Source organism: Talpa occidentalis, unplaced genomic scaffold, assembly GCF_014898055.3.
Source record: "Talpa occidentalis isolate TD23 unplaced genomic scaffold, MPIMG_talOcc4v2.1 talOcc4.12, whole genome shotgun sequence".
In the NCBI taxonomy this organism is placed as follows: Eukaryota; Metazoa; Chordata; class Mammalia; order Eulipotyphla; family Talpidae; genus Talpa; species Talpa occidentalis.
Genome location: NW_023601212.1, coordinates 78,306,488 through 78,328,468, shown reverse-complemented (window position 1 = coordinate 78,328,468; position 21,981 = coordinate 78,306,488). Strand labels below are relative to the sequence as shown.

Below are 21,981 nucleotides of genomic sequence, written 5' to 3'. Positions count from 1 at the left end.
GATCATTCACACAAAAGTTACTCACTTGAAAGGTAAAATTCAATAGTTTCCAATGTATTCACAGAGTTATGCAACCATTGCCACAACTTAGGACATTTTCATCACCCTAAAAGGAAACCCTGTATCCACTAGCACTTATTCCCTATACCCGCACTAATATTTCTCTGAATTTGCCTCATCTGGACATTTCATATACATAGAATCGCCAATATGTGACCTTATATGTCTGATTTAACGTGACATTTTCAAGGTCCATCTACACTGTAGCATGTATTGGTACTTCATTCGTTTTTATGACTGCATAGTATTTCACTGTGTGTTCTGTGTATGCCAGATCTTACCAATCAATGAAGCAATTGGACATTTGAGTTTTCAACTTTTGGCTATTACAAGTAATGCAACTATGAACATCCATGTGCAGGTTTGTGTGTATACATATGTTTTCATTTCTCTTGTTTATGTATCTAAGAGTGGAAATGCTGGATGCTATCATAGAGATGTGATGACTCTGTGTTTTAACATTCTGAGGTCCTGCACACTGTTGGGTATTGTGGCTGCATCATTTTAAATATTCCCACTAGCAGGGAATGACAATTCCAATTTCTCCACATTCCCATGGGTTTTTTTTAAATAATTGAATCACTATTACACTCATGGGATAAACCCTAGTTGGTCATAGTACATTATTTTTAGATATTGATGGATTCTATTTACTAATATTTTGCTGAAGATGGTTGTTTTTATATTCTTGAATGCTACTGGAGTGTAATTTTCTCTTGTATCTGATTTTGGTTTCTCAGTGATTCTGACCTCATAAAATGAGTTAGAAAATGTTTCCTTCTCTTCTGTTTTCTGGAAGAGATTGTGTAGAATTGGTGTTTCTCCTTTTTAAATTTGCCAGTGACACCATCTGGGCCTGAAGCTTTCTTTTTTTAAGGGTTTTAAACTACAAATTCAGTTCATTTAGTAGGAAAAAAATGATAAGTCATGTTTTTTCTTTGGTAAGTTTTGGTTGACTTAAACAATCCATTTCATCAAAATGTAAAGCTTGTGCACTAAGGGACTCTATTGAGAAAGTAAGAACCCATGGAATGGGAGATAATATTTGCAAATCATATATGATAAGGGATTTGTATACAGAATGGTTAGAGAACTCAGAACACAATAATAAAAAGATAAATTTCCCATTTTTAAAAATGGGTGGAGGTCTTGAATAGGTATTTCTCAAAGAAGACAGGAATGACCAATAAGCATGTGAAAAAATGCAAACCCACAGTGAGAGACCTCTGCACGCCCATAGCAATAAAAAATGACACAATGTAAGGTGTTAAGACAGTAATAAGTGAGGATGTGAAAAAATTGAAACCCTCATACATTGCTATCAGGAATGTAAAAGGAGTTTATTTGGGCAATGAAGAAAATGTTCTGGAATTAGTGTGATGGTTGCACAACTCTGAACATGTTAAAAACCACTGAATTGTATACTTGAAAATGGTGGATTTTAAGGAATGTGAATTAGATCTCACTTTTAAAAATCAGTCAATGTTCTCTATTCTATTACTAGATCATTATCAAAAAACTGAAGCATTGACAGAAAAGGTTTGCAGATTTAAAAAATAACTTAGCAAACTAAAAATACACAGTGACTTCCTCGAAGCAAAGAAGGGTGGCTTCAAAAACCAACAGCTAATTATACTTAAGAGTGAAAGAATATGGGGCCTCCCTGGTGGCGCAGGCGGTTGAGCGCTGCACTGTGAAGCTGTCCACAGCCTCTGCAGTGCAGGTTCAATTCCTGCCAGCCGTTGAGAATCCCACATGGCACAGCAGACCTCTCCTGTCTCGCCCACTGCTCCCTTCAGCAGTGTATTTCGTCAGTCTGCCTGTTCTGTTCCCTGCTCTGTCTCTGGTGAATCCTCTTACCCTCCCACGCATCTGGCCTGTACCCTGGTTCTTGTATAAATAAATAAATCTTTAAAAAAAAAAAAAAGTGAAAGAATGTGGGCCTCCCTGATGGCCTAGGGGTTAAGTCTCAGTGCTATCACCACTACAGCCTGAATTTGATCCCTGGCCATGGAACTGACCTACATGGTGCAGCAGATCTCTCCTGTCTCGCCAGCTGCTCCCCTCAGCAGAATATTTCAGTACATCCACCTGTTCTACTCCCCACTCTGTCTCTGGTAAATTGTCTCAACTCCCGCACCTCTGGCCTACACCCCAGTTCATCTATATAAAAATAAAATCTAAAAAAAAAAAAAAAAAGTGAAAGAATGTGTGCTTTCTCCCTAAAATCAGGTGAGAAAGGGCAGGAGGTACAACTGGCCCTCTCCTATTCGCCCTGGACCAGAAGCCCTGAACAGCCCAGGAAGATAAGGAAACAGACAAGAAGGTTTAGAAGTACACAGGTGGGAAAGGAAGAAACAGAACTTTTCTTATTTCAGAGGATGTGATCATCTACATAGACATGAATCTGCCAAAAAAAAAAAAAAAAAAAAACCCTAAAATGAAATTTAGCAAAGTTAGAAGATACAGTTGTATTTCTATATACTACCAAGTAACAGTTGGAAACCAAAGTATTTTTAAACACCATCTTGAACAGCTTGAAAAAAAGAAATCTAACAAAAGTGAGTCTAAAAATTATAAATCCAACTATAAAATGCTGAAGAAAGAAACCAAAGAAGACTAAGTGGGGAGACCTCATCTTCAGATGTTAATTCTGCCCAAATTGATCTATTGATTTAACTCAATTCCAACCAAAGTCCCAGGATTTTTTTTTTTTTTTTGTAGAAATAGACAAACTGACTTTAAAACTTATATGGAAAAACAGGGACTAAGAAAGCTAAAACAATTTTAGAGAAAGAAAAAGTTGGAAGGAAAGCGCACTACTCAACTTGAAGACTTACTATAAATCTACACTGTACTGTGACAGGTACCGGCAAAGGAATGGACAGAGAAACCAGTGGAGCAGAACAGAGCTCACAGGGATACCCACATATAGAGAGCCACTTGCTTTTTTTTTTTTTTTTTAAGATTTATTTATTTATTTATACAAGCACTGGGTACAGTCAGAAGCACAGGAGGGTGAGAGGGTTCACCAGAGACAGAGCTGGGAACAGAACAGGCAGACTGATGAAGTACACTGCTGAGGGGAGCAGTGGGCACGGCAGGAAAGGTCTGCGCACCATGTGGGACCCTCGCAGGTGGCCAGGGAGTGAACCGGCGCTGCAGAGGCTACGGGCAGCTTCGTAGCCCAGCGCTCAACCGCTGCGCCACCAGGGGAAGCCCTTTTTTTTTTTTTTTTAAGATTTATTTTTTATTTATACAAGCACTGGGGTAGAGGTCAGAGGCACGGGAGGGTGAGAGGATTCACCAGAGACAGAACGGGGAGCAGAACATGCAGACGGACCAAAAGCACTGCTGAGGGGAGCAGCAGGCTAGACAGGAGAGGTCTGCCTTGCCTTGTGGGAATCTCCCTGGCCGGCAGGAAATTGAACCAGCACTGCAGAGGCTGCGGATGGCTTCACAGCACTGTGCTCTACCCGCTGTGCCACAGAGAGGCCACTTGCTTCTTAACAAAGATGCAAAGGCAATTTAATAAAGGATAGTCTTTACAACAAGTGTCTTTGGAATAATAGGACATCCATATATCCTAAATAAGCAAAATCCCAGATTAATTCTCAAATTTCAAAAATTAACTCAAACTGGGTCATAAATATAAAAGTATAAAATGTTGAGAAGAAAACAGGAGAGAGTCTGCATGATTTTGGGCTAAGCAGAGCTCTTAGATATGACTGCAAAGGCACAATCCACAAAAGAGAAAAAAATTGATAAATTGGACTTTTGCTCTACAAAAATACAGAGAGAATAAAGAGACAAAAATCAGATAGGAAGAAAACATTTGTAAATCATATCTGGAAAAGAATATCTAAATAACTGTCAAAACTGAAAAATAAAGCAAACAAACCAGTTGTTTTTTTTTAAGTAGGCAAAAGGTTTTTATATCACTACATCTGAAAACAGATATCACTCAGGGACATACAAATTAAAATTGCAATGAGATGTAACTCACACCTAATAGAATGGCTGCAACGCCAAGTGTTGGTGAGTACTTGGAGGAACTGGAACACTCATATATTGCTAGCAGGAATGCCAAGTGACACAGCCACTCTTTATTCTTACAAAGTCATACATTTATCATCGTTGTACTGTATAATTTACCATATAACCCTATAAAACCATTCCTAGGTATTTGCACTGGAGAAATTAAAACTTGTGTACACATACCCTATACGTACATGAATGTTTCTACAGGCTCTCTTCAATAACTGACAAAACCTGGAAATGACCCAGATGACCTACAGGTAAATGAATAAACTGCAGTAAGCCCATGAGTGGAATCCTACTTAGTAACAAAGAGGAATGATCCTTTGAGACATGCAACATTGATAAATCTCAAAAGCACTATACTGAGTGAAAGAAGTCAATCTCAAAAGATTACAGACAGTATGATTCTAGACATTCTAGAAAAGGCAAGATTGCAGGAATGGAGAATGCCCAGGGATTAGACGGGGGCAAGAATTAACTAAAATTAAGCAACAGGAGGGAGTTTTTTGAGGGTGATAGGACTTCTATATTCGAATTATGGTTGTGGTTATATTAATCTATAAATATGTTGAAACACGTGGAACTGAAGGCAGAAAAAGAAATCTATTTTACTCTAGAGTTTAAAATAATACTTTTTAAAAGCCTAACCAAAGTCAAGAGTAAATACTTGCAACATATAAAAAATATTTGTAAACATATATTTAAATTGAACTGGCCATATATAGTTTGGATTGAGTTGGATTGGACTAGATTAAAACCAAACAAGTAGACTTCAGAACTGGGAAAATTATTAGGAGTAAAGAGGAAATTACATTACGATCAAAGTGTTAATAACCAAGAAGACGTAACTGAAATGTGCAGGTACGTGAAAACATTGTTTTGAAATACATGAAGCAATTGGAAGGAAAACATAGACATCATCCAGCACCAACTCTCTAGTTGTGTGAAGTATCTTTGAGGTGGATCCTCCCAGGTCTAGTCAAGTCTTCAACTGACCATGGCCTCAGCTAATCTCTTTGCTGCAAACTTACTTTCTGAGCCAGGACTGTCCAGATACGCCATTCCTGATTTTTGGGCCTCAGGAACTTAGATAAGCCTTTACTATTTTAAGTCACTGAATTCTAAAATAACTTGTTCAGTGGCAACAGATATCTGATACAGCCACCGTAAAAACCTCTCCAATTCTCTGACCATGACTTGAGTTGAAAATTTGAAGCCCCAAGCTAATCCTTTTCTTTCTGCAACTGCAGGTCATCAGAAAGAGCCAGCCCACCTCACCATCCTTATAGTTTTCTTTTTTTTTTTTCTAAGGCACGTATTTTATTTTATTATTTGTTTGTTTGTTTATACAAGCACTGGGTACAGTCAGAAGCACGGGAGGGTGAGAGAATTCACCAGAGCCAGAGCGGGGAGCAGGGCAGGCAGAAGGACCGAAGCACACTGCTGAGGGGAGCAGCGGGCGGCAGGAGAGGGCGGGCAGGAGAGGTCTGCGCGCCGTGTGGGACCCTCCTCCGGTGGGCGGGGAGCAGCCGGGGATTGAACCGGTGCCGCAGAGGCCGCGGGGAGCTTCGCAACCCAGCGCTCAACCGCTGCGCCACCCGGGAGGCCCATCCTTATAGTTTTCTTAGCCACTTGTTTTCACATGGCATTGAGTTTGACAGATACTCCATCTCAAGCAACTATGAGTGATAATTAAATTTACTAAGGCACCTCTTTTTAAATTTTTTTTTACTTAGAACTGGGGTACAGGCCAGAGGTGCGGCAGTGAGAGGATTCACCAGAGACAGAGTGGGCAGAAGAGCAGTCAGATTTACAGAAATGCACTGCTGAGGGGAGTAGCAGGCAAGTCAGGAGAGATCTGCTGTGCCATATGTGGGTCTGCAGCTCCCTGACTCAGGCCATATGTTGATGGGTGCTGAGACTTAACCCCTGGGCCACGAGGGAGGCCCCTAAGGTGCCTCTGTGCTAGACTCTGGGATACCAGAATCCCATATACATTGACAAGGTGCTCAGCATTGAGTTCAAAATCAAAAATAAACCAAATCAAGTTCACAATCTCAAGGTCTTATTCTCTTGCCAGCTGACTTCCTTCTAACTTCTGACAACAGGAAGCACTAAAGGAACCTTGGAAGATGGACAAAAGGGAAAAATACTTCCTTCCAGTTTTCCAAGGATTGTCTGTTACTCAAGCAGCATTTGGCTTCTTCCCTAAACCACTTTGAGCACACAAGAGCTCAGGCTGCCCAAAGCTCTCCCTCTTCGGAGCTCGAGCTCCTCCTCAGTAACCTGAACATCACCCTGTCCTCAGGGTGCTGAACACCAGCTCCATGGAGATGCAGCTTAGAGCTTCTAGGTCCTGGTAAATTATACATTTCAGTTTCTGTTATCCTGACTGGTCTCTAATTGATGTAGTACTGGTACCAGGAAAGGAGCTGAAATATTTGCAGAATAAAATAATGGGTATTTGAACTTACAAGAACTAGGCTCCTAGCTACCATCTTACTCTCAGAATGAGCACCTGATAAATTATTCACTCAATAATTAAATCATTCAATATTTATTCTACGTTAACCTCTTGACCATTCCATTCCATCAAACCAGCCATCAACCCCCTCTGCCTCCCCTTCTTGGCCCTATAAATAAATTTAAATGAGATTCATTCAGACTCTACAGCCCTCTATTTGAACAACAAATACAATCGGTTTGTAGTTTTATTAAATTTTTCAAAGAAAGGAAGGGGAAATTTTCAATGAGCCTTTCTTGACTATAACAAAAATAATCTTAATTATTTATATCTTTCAGAAATCATATGCATCAAATGTTATAAAGGCAATCAATTATTAAATAAGATAACCAGTATGTAGAATTTCAGGGATTATTATTTACAGTTTATGAAAATATAGTAAAAAAAAAACCCTAAAGTTTGAGTATCTTAAAAGACTAATTTGAACAAATGCCATTTCATGAAGAGGATTATACATTTGCACACTATCATATCAGACAGGAGTGTGGAACTGTCACTATTGTGAATACTCTCAATTTCCTATAGCTTTGTGAGAATGATGTCTGCACTTCAGCAGCTGTAGAACAAGAACATACAGTGTAAATGTCTTTTTCTAAGATTTTCTTGATTAGCAGCATTTTCAAGCCTATCCCCCAGAATTCCATTAGTTAGCACTGAAAAAAGAAGAGATTTAATGAGCCTAAAACACAAAATGTGGAAAATGAATTGCCAAGACAATTTTTAGACAAATTTTAAGCACAGTAAAATGCACAAATCTTAAGTGCCTAATGTGAAGAACTGTAATAAATGTATACACCCAGGTAACCACTGTGCCAATCAAGATATAGAACATCTTCATGTCTCTAGAAAGTTCCCTTTTTTCTCCTCCTATCAACCCCCTGCACCACCACCCCAAAGGCACCCACTGTTATGATTTCTTTCAAATTAGAATATATTTTCCTGTTCTCTTTTCCTGTCCCTTCAAATAAATGGAATCCAACAGCATTAGCTTTTTTATGTTTACCTTATTTTGTTCAACATGATTCTTTCCAGGTGCATCCATGTTGCTGAGTACAGTTGTATTTGATCCTTGCAGCTCATTTATATTTCATTGTATGAATATACTCCAATTTGTTTATACATTTTTCTGTTAATGGACATTTTGGTTGTTCCCAGTTTCGGGCTATTACACAATTATATACAAATCATTGCAATGATATGTGTTTTCATTTCTATTGAATAAATACCCAGAAGTGAAATGGCTAGGTCATATGGTATGTGTTTAACTTTATAAGAAACTGCCTAAGTGGCTGCACATTGTTCATTTCCACCAGCAATGCCTGTAAGTTCTAGCTGCTCTGTGCCCTCAACAGCTGTGGGCATGATCAGTCTTATTTTTAGTCACTGGCATCTAATTGTGAATTTAATATGTATTTCTCTAGTGCCCCATTGTATTGATTGGCATGGTGGTTACCTAGGGGTAGACATCTGTATGCCTTAAAGTGAGCATCTTTCCATTTGCTTATTTGCCATCCATATATATTCTTTGGTAAAGTATCTGTTCAAAACTTTTAGAGCTCAGTACACTAACACTTATACTAAAACTGAAATAGACATAGCAGATTAGCACGGCCCCTGAGCAAGGAAGACACATAGATTCATGAAGCCTAATAATTCCTAAGCTAAGCAATACTTAATACATGTAGGATTTTTTTTTTAAAGATTTATTTATGCGCTCAAGAACTGGGGTACAGGCTAGAAGTGTAGGGGGTGAGAGGAGTCACTAGAAACAGAGTGGGGAACAGAACAGGCAGATTGACTGGGGCGTCCCTGGTGGCGCAAGGGGTTAAGCAACACACTATGAAGCAATCCGCAGCCTCTGCAGCACAAGTTCGATCCCCGGCCAGCCAGGAGCAACCCACATGGCACAGCAGACTTCTCCTGACTCTCCCGCTGCTCCCCTCAGCAGTGTGTTTCAGTCAGTCTGCCTGTTCTGTTCCCCACTCTGTCTCTGGTGAATCCTCTCATGCCCCGCATCTCTGGCCTGTACCCCAGCTCTTGTATGCATAAATAAATGAATCTTTAAAAAAAAAAAAGAAACAGGCAGATTGACTGAAATACACTGCTGAGGGGAGCAGCAGGCATGTCAGGAGAGGTCTGCTGCACCATGTGGGTATCTCCCTGGCTGGGGATCAAAATTGTGCTACAGTGACTGTGGATAGCTTCATAGGATGCATTTCAACCCCTTGCACCACCAGGGAGGCCCTATAACGTAGTTTTTATTAAGATATTATTCACATGCCATGTAACTTATCCTTTTAGTGGAACTCGAGTGGTTTTAAACATATTTACAATGTTGTGCAACCGTCACCACTATTAATAACAGAACATTTGCATCACCCCTACTTTACACTAATAGACACTTCTCATTCCATCCTATTCACAGTTTCTGAAAACTACTTACCTAGTTTTTGTCTCTGGATTTGCCTGTCCTGGACATCCCGTATAAGTGGAGTCACACAATAGTAACATTTTGTGTTTGGCTTCTTTCAATTAACATAATATTTTCAAGGTTCACCCATGTTGGAGCATATGTGGGTGCATCATGCCTTTCTGTGTCTGGATGCTATTCCTCTGCATATGTCCTTTTTATCCATTCATGAACTGGTGGACAATTGGACATTGTGGAGAATTGGTAGACAAATTGTTTCCATCTTTGGACTATTAAGAATAAACATTTGTGGGCCTCCCTGCTGGCGCAGCGACTGAGCACTGGGTTGTAAGGCTGCCCGCAGCCTCTGCAGCACTGGTTCGATCCCCGGCCGCCAGGCGAGGGTCCCACATGGCGCGCAGACCTCTCCTGCCACCCGCTGCTCCCCTCAGCAGTGTACTTCGTCACTCTGCCTGTTCTACTCTCTGCTCTGGCTCTGGTGAATTCTCTCACCCTCCCGTGCCTCTGACTGTACACAGTGCTTGTGTAAATAAATAAATAAATCTTTAAAAAAAAGAAAAAGAAAAGAAAGAAGTCTTCCTTTAAAAAAAAAAAAAAAGAATAAACATTGGTTACCAGTTTTCATGTGAACATGTGTTTTCAGCTTTCTTGCATATATACCTTAAGGTGAATTTCTGGGTCATATGGTAACTTTATGGTAAACACTTTGAGGTAGTGACAAACTTTTCCAACTTTGTGGGAATGTGGCTAAGTCCTTTTACGGTTCCACCAGCAAGAAATGAGGAATTTGATTTCTCCAGATCCTCACAAACACTTGTTATTGTCTTTTTTATTATAGACATCCTAGTAAGGGGGAATGTGGTATCTTGATTTAATTTGTACTTCCTTAATGGCTAACGATGCTGGGCACATTTCCATGTGTGTTAGCTATTGTATATCTTCCCTGGCCAAACATGTTCAGATCTTTTGCCCATTTTTTTTAAAGATTTATTTTTTTATTTATATATACAAGAACAGGGTGTGGGGGCCGGGGGTGGAGATGAGAGGGTTCACCAGAGACAGAGTGGGGAACAGAACAGGCAGATCAACAGAACTACACTGCTGAGGGGAGCAGCGGGCAAGTCAGGAGAGGTCTGCTGTGCCATGTGGTTAGCTCCCTGGCTGGGGATTGAACTCATGCTGCACTGGCTGCAGATTGTTTCATAGGTTGTGTCTTAACCCCTTGCGCCACCAGGGAGGCCCTCTTTTGCCCATTTTTAATTGGGTTATATTTTTGTTGTTGTTGTTTCAAATTATTTATGTATTCTGTATAGTAAATCCTTGTCAGAACAGATATGTGACTTGCAAATATTTTCTTCTATTCCTTTGTCTTTTTTCCTTCTTAATGGTGTCTTTTATGTATAGGTTCTCAATTTCGATGAGGTCCAATTTATCTAGTTTTTACTTTGCTGCTTATACTTCAGGTGACTCCTAAAAAGCCATTGTCTCACACAGGATCAAAAAGATTTACCTCTTGCTTTCTTCTAAGAGCTTTAGAGTGTCCGTTCTTACATTTAGTTCTGTGATTCATTGTACGTTAATTTTTGTCTATCATGTGAGGAGCAGGAATACAGGTTCAATATTTTTGCATGTGGATATCCATTTTTCCCAGTACCGCTTGTCACACAGAGACTGTTCTCTCCCCCTGGAATGGGGAATTCTAGCACCCCTGTCAAAAATCAATGGACCATAATGTATGGGTTTATTTCTGAACTTTTTATTGTATTCTATTAATACAGTTTTGTCTTGATGCCAATGCCAACAGTCTGGATTACACTAGTTTTATAGTAACCTTTAAGATTGGGAAGCTTTGAACAAAGCTCCAGCTTTGTTCTTGTCTTTCAAGATTGCTTTGGCTATTTGGGGTCCCTCGATTTCCTATATGAAAGTTTGTCCATTTCTGAAGAAACAAAATCAAGCTGGAGTTTTTTGTAGGGTTTGCTTTGAATCCGTAGGTCAATTGAAGAGGGTATGAGTATTGACACCTTAATAATAATAAGTCTTACAAATCCACTGACATGTCTTTCCATTTATTTAGGTCTTCTTTAATTTTTTTTCAATGATATTTTTGTAATATACAGTGTATAAATCTTGTAGTTTGCTAAAATTATTCCTAATAGTTCTGTTTTTCTAATTAAATTGTTCTTTTAGTTTCTTTTTTGGATTGTTCACTGATAGTGACTATAAATATATTTGAGTTTTTGTGTATTAATATTGTGTCCCTGATGGATTTTTGTTAGCCCTGCTCATTTTTTGTGGATTTATTAGGGTTTTCTATATGTCATCTGTAAATAGCATAGTTTTACTTTTTCCATTCCAGTCTGGATGTCTTTATGTGTATTTCTTCTCTAATTGCCCTGCCTAGAACCTCCAACACAATGTTGAATAAAAGTAGCCAAAGCAGACATTCTAGTTTTGTTTTTTGGTCTTGGAAAGCTTTCGGTCTCTTGCCACTACATCTGATGTTAGCTGTGGAATGTTCATATATGCCCAGACTCAAGCTGAGGAAATTGCCTTCTGGTCTGAGCTTAGTGTTTTTATCATGGGAGGACTTGAATTTTGTCAAATTCTTGGTCTATATCCATTCAGATAATCATGTGCATTTGTAGACAACATTTTAAATTGAAAAAGAACTAATTGGGGCCTCCCTGGTGGCTCAAGGGGTTAAGTCTCCGCACTATGAAGCTATCTGCAGCCACTGCAATAAGAGCACTATGCCTGCCAGGGAGCTGACCCACAGGTGCAGCAGACCTCTCCTGTCTCGCCTGCTGCTCCCCTCAGCGGTATATTTTGGTGGATCTGCCTGTTCTGCTCCCCACTCTGTCTCTGGTGAATCCTCCCATCACCCATGCCTCTCACCTGCATCTTGCATGCATAAATGAATAAAAATAAAATCTTTTTTAAAAAAAGAACTAATTTTGGGCCTCCCGGTGGCGCAGCGGTTGAGCGCTGGGTTGCGAAGCTGCCTGCAGCCTCTGCAGCGCCGGTTCGATCCCCGGCTGCTCCCCGGCCACCGGAGGAGGGTCCCGCGTGGCACGCAGACCCCTCCTGCCGCCCGCTGCTCCCCTCAGCAGTGTACTTCGGTCCTTCTGCCTGCTCTGCTCCCCGCTCTGGCTCTGGTGAATTCTCTCACTCTCCCGCGCTTCTGACTGTACCCAGTGCTTGTATAAATAAATAAATCTTTAAAAAAAAAAGAACTAATTTTTAAATAGCTTAGTATTTTACTTCTATGGTTTACATGCATTTCTCATTTTTTAAGAAACTTGACAAGTTGGTCACTTACATTAAGTATTATTAAATAAAGGCAAAAACTAATTGCCTTTTAGCAAAATACTCTATGCAACAATTGCCAGTATCATAAATACGATTTTATGGTTCACAATTATAATACATGCCCTGAATATGATAAATTCACTTACTGTTTTTTAGATAGCATCTGGCTTTTAGATTAGGAATAAGGATTTTCCGGGGCCTCCCTGGTGGCATGAGGGGTTAAGCAATTCACTATGAAGAAATCTGCAGCCTCCGTGGTGAGTTCCATCCCCGGCCCACCAGGGAGCAACCCATATGGTGCAGCAGACCTCTCCTGTCTCACCCGCTGCTCCCCTTAGCAGTGTACTTTGGTCAGTCTGCCTGTTCTGTTCCCCACTCTATCTCTGGTGAATCCTCTCACCCCCTGCATCTCTGGCCTGTATCCCAGCTCTTGTATGCATAAATAAATGAATAAATCTTTTCAAAAAAAAAAAAGGAATAAGGATTTTTTCCATAAATAAAAGTTACTGCAGAACATTCAGTGGTTAACAAGTCAATTATTTTTCCTAGTTGTGGTACCACAGTATTAAAAGCATTAAGTACCTGGGATCTGTGATAGAGTTGATTTATAAGTCAAACAATGCACAAGTCTGCTTTAAAAAAGAATCCTTTCTGGTCATAATTACTTCAAAATGGAATTACATTCAAATCATCTGACATAACATGCTTTAGCAATTATAGAAGTGTGATTTTTGACACATGGCAATTTTATAAGTTAGGTGAATCCAAAATGTTAAAAGTCGTGAGCAACTATTCCTCCATTTAAGTCTAGGGTGCTGCAAAATGTAGGTAATAGTTTCGGTTAGCACTGTCAGCCTATAATGCAGCTTTATAAATCAGGAAGGTTTTTGGAAATACAAATCGAAAGTAGGTAAGTCCTTTTTTTCAAAATTTTGGCAAATCAACACAGTACTTTTTAAGACAAAACCATGATGTATTTGTTAGATTCGTATATCCCTTTAATGATAATTCCCATGGCAAAAATAACATTGAAGTACAAAATCAAATTACTAAGACTTTTCATGAGTTTATAGCAGAGCCATTTGTTTCATACAAATTAGTATGACTTTTAAAATTATATAATTTCCTTCTTTTAGAGTATATAACTTCTTTCTTGTAAGCTGCTGAGCTAAAACAGCAATCATGTATATAAAATGTGCTGTGTCCTTCTGAATTTGGCTCCAAACCACTCATAAAAAGTTTTCATGTAAGACCCTACTTTAAGAAACTCAAACATAACAACAAATTAATTTTTCAGGGCCTCACTGGTGGCATAAGGGGTTAAGATGCAAACTATGAAGCTGTGCGCAGCCTCTGCAGCATCAGTTTGATGCCCGGCCGGCCAGGGAGGAACCCACACGGTGCAGCAGACCTCTCCTGCCTTGCCCGCTGCTCCCCTCAGCAGTGTATTTCAGTCAGTCTGCCTGTTCTGCTCCTCACTCTGTCTCTGGTGAATCCTCTCACCCCCACACCTCTGGCCTGTACCCCAGTTCTTGTATGCATAAATAAATAAATCTTTAAAAAAATTAATTGTTCAAATATCAGTAAGCCTTCCATAAATAGGGCACCCCTCAATGATAAACAATCACATATATAGTCTTTTTTTAATTACTGTAAACCAACAGGATCTATTGCAACTCAAATATCGTGAGTTTATTGTTCTGGTCCTGTGGCACTGGCTTGGCCCACCAATACACCATGAACAAAAGTGGTAGCAGTAAGCATGCTTTTTCCGTCCTAATTTTATTTTTTTTTAAGATTTATTTATTTATGCATAGAAGACCTGGGGTACAGGCCAGAGATGCGGTGGGTGAGAGGATTCACCAGAGACAGAGTGGGGAGCAGAACAGGCAGATTGAAATACACTGCTGAGGGGAGCAGCTGGCGAGAGAAGAGAGGTCTGCTGTGCCATGTGGGTCACCTCCCTGGCCAGGGATCAAACTTGTGCTGCAGTGGCTACCCCTTGCATCACCGGGGAAGCCCCTCCCTAATTTTAAAGGAGTACTTTCAATATTTCTTTTTTGAAAAAGCTGTTTATTAGATGGCTTTGGTAAATGTTTTATCACAGGTTAGAGAAGTTTCCTTCTATACATTATTTGTGGAATTCATAAAACAGATTTTGAAAAGTATGTGTCATCTTTTGAGATGCTCATATGATTTTTTCTTTTTTAAAATGCTAAATGATGGGTTTCATTAATATTTTTAGTTGTTAAAAATCTTGCTTTCTTAGAACAAAACCAATTTTTGCTGTAATATTTTCATTTTTGTATACACTATTGGATTCTGTTGGCTGAGATTTTTTTTTTTATGATATACCCATAATTCTGAGGAAGATGGTCCTCTAGTTTTCTTTCCTTTTTTAAAGATTTATTCATTTATGCATATAAGAACTGGGGTAAGGCCAGAGGTGTGGGGGGTGAGAGGATTCACCAGAGAAAGTGGGGAACAGAACAGGCAGACTGACTGATATACACTGCTGAGGGGAGCAGCGGGCGAGACAGAAGGGGTCTGCTGCACCATGTGGGATGCTCCCTGGCAGGCCAGGGGATTGAACTCACTCTGCAGAAGCTGCAGATAGCTTCACAGTGCCGTGCTTAACCACTTACGCTACCAGGGAGGCCAGCTTTAGTTTTCTTTTGTCCTTGCCTTGTTTTGGTGTTGATCTTATTTTAACCTCAAGGAATTTGTGGGTACTGTTCCTTTTGTTTTTCCTCTTTCTATTCTCTGGAAGACTGTATAACATTTTGATGCAATTCCTTGAATACTTAGTGCGAGTCTTCTTTGGCGAGTCTTCTTTGAAGCTGTTGTGCATGCTGTTATTTTAAGATTTAAAATACCATTCAATTTCTCTGATGGTTTTCTAGATCTTGAGCTGTTTTTGATAATCTGTGATTTTCTAGGAAACTCACCATTTGGTCTTATATTTTAAATTATTGTTAGAAAAATGACAGTTTAAGTCTCTTTGTGTCTTGATCATTTCTAAAAGGGTTCATTTAGACTTCTTTTTTTCTTAACAATTGGGCCACAAAGAGGCCTCCCTGGTAGCACAGGGGTTAAAGTCTCAGCGCTATCAAGCTATTGCCAGCCACTGCCACATCAGTTCCATCCCTGCCAGGGAGTTGACCCACACGGCCAGCAGACCTGTCCTGTCTCTCCAGCTGCTCCCCTCAGCAGTGTATTTCAGTAGATCCACCTGTTCTGTTCCCCACTCTGTCTCTGGTGAATCCTCTTCCCACCCCCATACTTCTGACCTATACCCCAGTTCTTGTATGCATAAATAAATAATAATAAATCTTAAAAAAATAGTAATTGGGCAACAGGTTTTCTTCACTATTGTTTATTCATTTGGGAGCTCATTAATTTCTGTTCTTATTTCATTAAATTCTTCAATTCCCTTTGCATTCAGTCCATTTTTCTTTTACTAAGTTATTTACTGAGATTATTGGCTCACTGTTTCATATTTTCAGTTGCATGTATTTATGCCTGTACATTTTAAAAACATTCCTATAGCTACATCTTACAATTGCCATAACTAGAGTCTGATTATTTTCCTATAACCAGTGTTACAAATTCCACTTGATGGGAATTTGGTGGTAAACTTGGTTGCTTAAAACAACAGAAACTATTTTTTCTCATACAGCCCTGGAATCCTGAAGTCAGCATTACTAGGCCAAAATGAAGTGTTAGCAGGGCCAGACTCCTTCCAGATTGTTTAGGGGAGAAAACATTCCTTCCTTGCCTTTTCCAGCCCCCAGTAATCACTAGCATCCTTAGGCTTGTGGCCCATCTCTGATCACTCTGCCTCTTGGTCTCCCTGCCTTCTCTTCTGTGTCGATCTTAGATAGTAAATAAAAAAACACCATGAAAATCTGCAGAAGTGTATGGAATAAAGGGAGTCTTCACACTTTCATTTTGCGCTGCAACCTACTAATTACATAGTTCAGCCAGCTCTGCTTCCAGAACTCTTGTCACATGTATGTTGATGCGCTTGATACTGTTCCACAGCGTTCTGAGTCTCTGCCAATTTTCTTTTTCTTTTTAGACTTGAGACAGAATAATATGTACTGATCCATCTTCAAGTTTGCAAAGGCTTTTTTCTATCAGCTCAAACCTGGTGAGTCCGTCTAGTGAATTTCTCATTTCAGCTGTATTTTTCTTTTCTTTTTTTTTTTTTAAAGATTTATTTATTTATTTATTTATTTATGTATACAACAGCAACAGCTGGGGTATAGGGCAGAGATGTGGGGAGGTGGGCGGTGAGAGGATTCACCAGAGACAGAGTAGGGAACAGAACAGGCAGACTGACTAAAACACACTGTAGAGGGGAGCAGCAGGTGAGACAAGAGAGGTTGGCTGCACCATCCCCTGGCCAGCCGGGGATCGAATTGGGGCTGCAGAGTCTGCGGATTGCTTCATAGTGCGGTGCTTAACCCCTTGCGCCACCAGGGAGGCCTTCAGCTGTATTTTTCAAGTCCAGATTTTCTATTTGGTTCTTTCGAAATAATTAACATTTCTTATCAATATTCTCTATTTGTTGAGTAACTGTCATACTATAAGTCTTTAAAACATACTCCTTTAGTTATTTGAAAATATTTATAATAGCTAATTTAAAGTCTTTGGCTGCTAAGTCCAGCATCTGGACCCCTTCAAACAGTTTCTAGTTCTGCTTTTCCCTGTGTTTACACTTGGCTTTCCTGAGTTTCTTTACATTCAGGAAGACCAGAGTTTGTCAGTTCAACCCTTTAGTAGCTGTGTGACCTGGAGCAAGCTACTTCACCTTTCTGAGCTTCATTTTCCCTAAATGTGAGCTAGAAATTCCTCTGTTGGGAGGATTCTATGAGATCTGCCTCATTATTTTTCTTGGAAACTGAACATTTTTGATAATACGTTGTACTTCTGGATTCTGATCTCATAGGAGTTGCTGTTGAAGATGTTATCATTGTTAGTTGGGTGGCTGCTTGGTTGGTGTAATGACTTGTTTAGACTAATTCTAGTTTGTCTTCCTTGCAGCATGTGACCACCAAAGTCTGTTGTTCAGTTTGTATGGGTGGCAGAGGTGGTTAATTCTTGTTTTTATTCATAAGCCTGGCTCCCAAAGGATTACCTCTGAGTCAGCATAGCTTAGTGATCCGGCAATGTTCAGAAGTTCTCCTTATGTTAATATGACACCCAGCATTACTCAGGGACCCCAAACTGTTAAGGGGTACATGTTCTAAAAGGAATTCAGCCATCTGTGCACACAAAGGCAAATTAAGCAAACTCTTAGTGTGATTGATTTTTTTTTAATTTATTTATTTATGCATACAAGAACTGAGGTCTAGGCCAAGGTGGGGGCTACAGGGGGGAGGGATTCACCAGAGACAGAGTGAGGAGCTGAACAGGTGGATCTACAGAAATACACTGCTGAGGGGAGCAGCAGGCAAGACAGGGGAGGTCTGCTGTGCCATGTAGGTTAGCTCCCTGGCTGAGGATCAAACTTGTGCTGCAGATGCTTGTGATAGCTTGATAGCACTGAGACTTTAATCCCTGCGCCACTAGGAACAGCCCAATGTGACTGATTTTTAATATAATTCATGTGCTTAGAGAAAAGAAGAAAGGATGCAAATAATAGTTTCCCAAAAAAATGCCAAAAATTACCCATCTTCCCATGGGCAAGTGCCCAATCAAGCAGGTTTGTCCTAAAGCAGGGCTGCTGAGGCCCAAAAACTTGCTACAAATCTAAGTACCTTTTGGTGGGAAACCATAAGATAGGAATTTGGCTGGTCCCAGAGAGGTGGGACAGAAGAGACTCAGAATTCAAAACACAGCACATAATCCAACTTGAGGTCAAGATAATGGCTACCATTATCTCTGCCAAGGACCAGGAGCAGCGTCCCCATGTGTCTCTCTTCCAAGTATCTCTTCCAGTGTCTCTACATGTCTCTCTGCTCTGCTATGTCTCCTCCTGGCAGTACCAGGAGCAAGTCAAAGTCAGAAAAGCAAGAGATCAGGAGCACAAATGTGTTCAGTTGTAAGCCAAGCATGGCTGCTTAACTCTGTACCCAGCTCCTGACAGCCCCCCATTCAGGAAGTCAAGTTCTTGGCACCTGAGATGTCTTCTGTGTGGAGGTGGGGGTGCAGTCTGTAAAAACATCAAGGGTAAATTATTCCTCTAACACATAAATACCTTCATTCAGTGCCTTTGGCCCTTTGCCAAGAGGATGCACGTGTGGGTTGGGGCACAAAGTTCAGGCAGTGTACAAGCCTGACTTCATTTTCACTTTCTGCTTCATGAGGCCTCCTGCTTGGGGTTCCCTCCTGCATGCACACGTAGCCCTAAGTTTGTACAGTCTTCTAGGTCCCCAGCATATGTCAAAGTCCCCATAACTATGTTGGGCCCTTACCTCTTACCCCACCCCCTTGTTTTTTTGCTTGCTCCAGACAGCACTGTAACTTTAGGTGGCTATGACAATGGCCTTTCCCAATTATTTGCCACCAATTGGCACCATTTCTGTAATGTCACCCCTGACCAGGAACTTTTTTGCAGAGCTTCAATTGCTCAGTCCCTCCAGTAGCAGTGAGGTTGCCAGTTTCATGGCTGATCTGTCATGTCACAGGAAGGAAATAGGGGCAGTCTGGGGATAAAATGCCACAGACTCTATTGTAATTCAACAAGATTCAAGACTTTCTGAATAAGTGCCTTTCCATTTGTTTTATAAATTTGTTAAATTCCAGAGCACTCAAATGGTTGTTTTTTAATAATTTCCCTGGTATTATCATTGCTTCTTTTTGAGGAGAGGATTTGCCACGGTCTTCCCTTTGCTCCTTCTCCTCCTCAATCCTCACTGCTTCTTAAAATGCTCTACATAGAAGGTTCTTTTCCTGAAATATATACCCATTAGCTGAAATATACCAATTAGCAATTCTTTTTTTTTAAGATTGATTTATTTATGCGTACAAGAACTGGGGTACAGGCCAGAGGTGTGGGGGGTGAGAGGACTCACCAGAGACAGAGTGGGTAACAGAACAGGGAGACTGACTGAAATACACTGCTCAGGGGAGCAGCAGGCAAGACAGGTGAGGTCTACTGCGCCATGTGTGTTGCTCCCTGGCTGGCCGGGGATTGAACTCGTGCTGCAGAGGCTGCAGATTGCTTCATAGTGCGATGCTTAACCCCTTGTGCCACCAGGGAGGCCCAGCAATTCTTTCAGAAAGGATCTATGAGATAAAATGTTGGGGTTTTTTTATACATTTTTAGCTCACTTTACTACTGCAGGAATCTAAATGAACCTATGGCACCAACTTTGAATCAAATGACTCCATCTGGTCTCCAGCTGCTGAGACAAGACTTCTAGGTTGAAAGCAATAGCTAACTCAGCAACCTGACTCAACTCCTTATCAGTGACTAAGAAAGAACACCCACTCACTGATTTCTCCTTATTGCTAAGAAAGAAAAACACCCTGTCCTGTTCTCTCCTGAGACAGGAAGTCCATACCTGCTGAATGTTACTACAAAAAGACCCCACATTGCAACACACTGTTTAAACACGCCCATCAACCAATCAAAAATTTTTAAATAAATGACCTAAGCTTACTCAGACTCCTCCCTTGCTTAATTCTTTGAAGCTTGCCCATGCCCTGACTTTGACAGGACACATTTTCGGACTGCCCCTTGGTGCTAGACCCAAGTGGGTCCCTGTTCCTAATAAATGCTTTCTTGGTTATTATTTGTTGACAGACTTATTTTAATTATGTTAGTGGTTCATAGTGTTTCCTCATTCTTGAAACTCATGAGTCAAAAATTCTGGGATATTCTTAGTCATTATACCTTCATATATTACCTCTACCTCATTCTCTTCCTCATTCTGGAAACTACTTGACATGGGTCAAATATGCTGATTCTATGTCTGTGTCTTCTAACTTCTTCTTATTTTTTCACCTTTTCAGTTTTCTGTGCTTCCTCGAACCTGTTTTCCAGTTCACTAATGCTCTCTTCTACTGGTTCAGTCTGCTCTTAAATTTGCCCATTAAGGGTTTTATTGTAATCTTTATTTTGGTGACTACAGTTTTCATCTTTGGAAACTTCATTCAGTTCTTGGTCAAACCCTGAAGGTCTTATAAGTCTTTGTTTTCATGGGGCTTGGATTTCATATTTTATGTTTTTAATAATTCCTAACATACTGTATTTTACTCTCTCTTTCATGTTGTTGCATAGTTGCAAGATCTGTCAAGATCTGTGGGGGAGAATCAGGTGTAGGCCAGAGGCACAGGTGTGAAAGAATTCACCAAAGATAGGGTAGAGAACATAATAGGTGGATTTATTGAAATAAGCTGCTGAGAGAAACAATGTTTGAGCAGAAGGGGTCTCTGCACAAGGAGTGAGGCTCCTGAGGCTCTATTTATACTCCAGGCATCATTGACTGGTTAAGGTGGCTGGTCTTGGGTGTGTCTTGACTGTTGATCTGAATTAGCACAGAGGATCATCAGCTCTTTGGATCATCAGTTTAATGTCTGGGTTCCCATGACAGTTCCATCTACTCCCTTTATCCATTCAAGCCTCCAAATCTTGCCTGCTGGGCAAGGCATGGGGGCTTGGGTTTTTAAATTTAACAATGATACCACAACAAGATCTAGGAGTTCTGATTGTCCAAACAGTTGTGCCTTTGGAGTCCACACTCTTACATGTGGAAAATTTTCCCTCAAGGGTTTTGTGGTATCTTAACTGCAATGCAACATTTGTTTTTGGCTTTCATTTTATGCGACTCCCTTACAGCCTGGGGACATATCTTCAGGGCTCCCCACCTCCCTACCCCTCCACCAATCCTCACTCTTTTTTTCTTCCTCTGGTGTATCTTTGTTTCTGTTGTTTTCTTGGCTTGCAAGTTACAGAACCACCCCTGTGGAGTGTCTGGAATTCCAGGCACAGGTCAAGAGCATTGAGTTCTCAGGTTGGTGCAGACAGCTTACTTATGTCCTCCCTCACCCCTCAGCTCCTTCCACCCCAGTAGACATATTCTTTCTAGTTGTCCTTTCTTGGAGATTGTGGCTTTTCAACTGTCATTCTTTCCAGGGATCTTGGGTGCAGTTTCCATTTTAGGTGGGTCTAGGCTGCAATATTTAACAACAACAAAAAAAGTGTTTGCATACACACCACAACATATATACACGGGCATCCTGTCATATCCTATTTTTTTTTTAAGATTTATTTATTTATTTATATAAGCACTGGGTATAGTCAGAAGCGCGGGAGGGTGAGAGAATTCACCAGAGCCAGAGCGGGGAGCAGAGCAGGCAGAAGGACCGAAGCACACTGCTGAGGGGAGCAGCGGGCGGCAGGAGAGGTCTGCGCGCCATGCGGGACCCTCCTCTGGTGGCCGGGGAGCAGCCGGGGATTGAACAGGTGCTGCGGAGGCTGCGGCAGCTTCGCAACCCAGCGTTCAACCGCTGCGCCACCAGGGAGGCCCCATATCTTATATTTCTGGAAACCCTAATGCAGGACCTTATCTCCATCACTCCTGGTTCCTGACCTCATTGACACCCAAGGGAAGACACATTATCTCATTGGTTGTGATCTAGCATAGAGCCCCTTTAGCCC

At 40.7% G+C, this 21,981-nt stretch overlaps 1 protein-coding gene and 1 non-coding gene across 6 annotated transcripts in view; both read left to right on the top strand.

Moving 5' to 3' along the window:
• The window catches only part of LIMK1 (LIM domain kinase 1), an 82,955-nt gene that overhangs the window by 26,067 nt on the left and 34,907 nt on the right, over nt 1–21,981 (top strand). For 2 of the 5 annotated variants that reach the window (XM_054693608.1, XM_054693611.1), the window contains exon 17: nt 16,450–16,521. The exons of 1 other annotated variant lie outside the window; for it this stretch is intronic. The gene's annotated coding sequence lies outside the window, so the exon portion shown is untranslated. Of the gene's footprint in view, nt 1–334; nt 422–2,292; nt 2,446–16,449; nt 16,522–21,981 lie in introns of those variants that run through there. 2 more of the 5 variants (XM_054693609.1, XM_037506815.2) reach the window with 2 other exon arrangements.
• On the top strand, nt 8,179–8,284 carry LOC119242418 (U6 spliceosomal RNA). The gene has a single exon (XR_005124433.1). It is a non-coding gene; the product is annotated as a U6 spliceosomal RNA (small nuclear RNA).